We start from the raw sequence: 3548 nt of genomic DNA on the forward strand, positions 1-3548 counted from the left end.
TGAATTTATATATATTATTTTTCTTCCATAAATATTAATGCAACTCAATTAGATAAACTTAATATTTCAAGTACAGATATCAACTTATAGCATTAGTTAAAGAACAGTAAATATTTACACATATATTCAACAAAAAAAACAAATACTTTAGTTAGAAATAATAATAAAAATAAGAATGTAGTAAATCATTTTAAATTATTTCTTTAATAAATATTTAAAAACATTAAAAAAATGTTGAAATTCAATAAAAAAAAACCTATTAAAAAAATGAAAATACAATTATATAATAAAAATATTTTGATTAATAAATACGATTTATGATATTTATTTTTATAAAAATAATTCAACAATAATTATTTTTTTTTATGTGTTCAGGTGTTTTATTTGTCCTTCTATTACTTTTATGTTTATAAAGATTAAACGATCTTGTTTAATAATGTCGATGGCGCATGCTTCATATTGGCAACAAAATAAATAGTAAATTTTTCTGGAAGCTAGTTATATTTCATTGTTTCCTAATATAATTAATGACATTTGTTTTAATACCCAAATTCTTTTATTTTTGTTATACAATTAGGATATTTTAGTTTTTATAGCGGAAGCTTTGTGACCTTATATATTTGATAAATCATAATCTAGTTTCTACTGTGATGTAAAAATAAAATAGTTGGATTAATTTATTTTTATACAAAATATACTTAAATATGTATTTACATGCGAAATAAAAATTTTCTTATGCTATTCTCTGTTACGCAAATCGTCCACATTTCTTAATACCAACTATCTGCATATACACACTCATTACAAATATGTAAGTGCATACAAATATGGACTCCAGTTATATTTATATTCAATACTAGCTGACCCGACAAACGTTGTTTTGTCATATAAATTATACCTAGAGAATATTTTGCTAGAAAAAAATAACTAATTTAATATAAGTATGTAAGGATATGGTATATAAGCGGAAGAGGTATGGAGGGAGTGCTGTGAACGGTGACAGAATAAAAAATGAAGACATCGAACATTTATTTTTTTAATAATTTATTAAAATTGATCCTTTAAAATTATATATATATATCGCTAATTATGACAACATTAGTAAAAAACAATATCAATCCCTTAATGCAACAGAGTATACAATATTTTTGTTATCACAAACTGGATGGTTCGAGAGCACGCCACGTATAATTATCCATGTGAAAAATATGATGTACTCTAATCTAAGCCATAGACAGACATTGTTTGGCCTTGAGACTTATTGATAGTCATTGCAAAGTCAATCTAATTTGAAATTGAAGGCGTTTAAATTGTATTGGCACATCTGTTGATATAATAGGGATTCGTGGTAATAATATATTTTCACGGAATTTGCATTTAAAACGATGGCTATGATAACATTTTTCATTAATTTTTTATTGATTAATCGCGTGCTGTTGCACAACCGTGGTGGGTTCAAATTACGAAGCAAAATAACCGGAGATCCAACCTTTAGTTGTAAATTATGCGGTGATTTGCCTAGTAAATCCAATGAGTTTAAAAACTGTTGGATAATTTACAGCTTCAGTAGCATCGCAAACTGTAGCAATAGATTTGTATGACACCAAGTCTCCTGTTGACAAATGTTGTATCTTGAGGTTCAATTCGTTGACGTCCACATTTTTTGCTGCTAAAATTGTTCTTTCTGCCAGCCACTCATGATTCGTGTATTGTCTGTGTATATTGGAAAATATCTGGTCAATGAAAGCATCTTGCGAATCAATGATTGTGCAGAAATCGGTCGTTAATTTTATGCATTCCGTTTCATCTGTAGTAACTTTCCCATCACCGATATCTAACAATTGTTTCGAGAATCTTCCGCACGCAGCTTTTTTTGATTAAATCTCAAGTATCGAAATCTTTCGCTCTCTATCTTTACATACATGTCGACCATAAATTGTTGAAAAAGCTCACGACATCGTAGAATAGCGTTGTCCTGATCGTATCTAATCTTAACCGATAGATATGCATAATAATCCTTCGAACTAACATTCTTGTTAATTTTGGCACCTGTCGCAGGATCTTGTTGTTTAATATTTATGCAATACCCGTCATTTAATATAAAAAATAAAATTATTAGTTTTTTTATAGTTTCATTTAATAATTCATTTTCAATTGCGCTGTTATCGACCGGATCAAAAATTATTAAATTAAACTACGATTTATTAAACAATTGCAGTTTTCCAACATTTTTTTTTTCGTAAAAACTTTCTCCTGGCAATTACGAACAATTAAAAAAAATTTGAGCCAAATCGGCCCAGCCGTTCTCAATTGATGAAATGTTATACATTTTTGGCTCCATTTTTATATATATAAATAATATAGTCGTAGAATCGTCCATAAGGCTGTAAGATTGTAAGGTTGTGAGATTTGATAAAATAATAAATAAAAGTCTGTTGCACCCAGCTCGTTAAAATTATAATTTATGAACGTTGAAATCTATACGGAAGAGTGAAGACACATTTACATGTATTTTATTATTGTACTTAAATTATGTTAAAATATTTCGATGGATATTAATACTTCGATTGAGTTATTTTGAAATATCTAAAACCAGTTTTACGGTGAATATAGTTTAATATACGAGTATATAGTCAGCCCTGATAAAAAAAAAACTATATTATAAAACATGATAAGGTTATTTAAGCGTGTAATAAGTAATCAAGACATTACAATAATTAACTATATCGTTTACAACATATTAAATAAAACAGTAAAGTATATTAGTTCCAACACCTATATATTTACCAAAAATATAATAAAATCTAATTTTAATCATGTAATTATTTTTTCTACTTTTTCTAAAAAACCCATTACATTTTATTGGAATATCATCTTTTTGAATACTAAAATTGAATATCTATACCTTTTCAGAATACCAGAACTCCATGTAATATCGATACACAAGCAGGATCGGATTAACTTAGATGCAAAAGGAGCATTTGCTCCAGGGCGGCAAATTTAATGGGGCAGTCTAAAATAGCCTGAAAAAATTATTTAAGATCGTCATTAATTCAAAAAAAATGTCCAAGTTTTTCAATTTTATGCACAGAATCTGATTTGGTTGAGGAAATGAAGTGAAAAAAACTAAATACAAATAGATATCAGACTACAATGTTTCTTCATTTATAAAGGGAAAACGGAGTGTTATAAAATTATTCTTGATTTTCAATTATATTATTATTGTGTGCAATTTCGAAAAAAAAAACGAAATAAACGTCTAATAGTTTTCGATTTGCATTGGATATTCCGTGTATAGTGTTAAAGGGAAAAATGACCGTGATCACCAGGGCTCGGATTTAAATGCCCTAAAAATATTTAAAAAATGCTCTTTTAAAAAATGCAAAAATAAAGTTAACATTCAATTTATTATTATTATTATTATTATTATTATTATTTATTTATTCATTTAACATTTTAAAATTTATGATTTTGTAAATATAAAAAATAATAACAAGTAAAAAATTAGATAAGTAAAAGTAAAAAGTAAAAAACCAGATTGTCTGATG

This window comes from Sipha flava, unplaced genomic scaffold, assembly GCF_003268045.1.
Source record: "Sipha flava isolate LNK unplaced genomic scaffold, YSA_version1 202_pilon_pilon, whole genome shotgun sequence".
In the NCBI taxonomy this organism is placed as follows: Eukaryota; Metazoa; Arthropoda; class Insecta; order Hemiptera; family Aphididae; genus Sipha; species Sipha flava.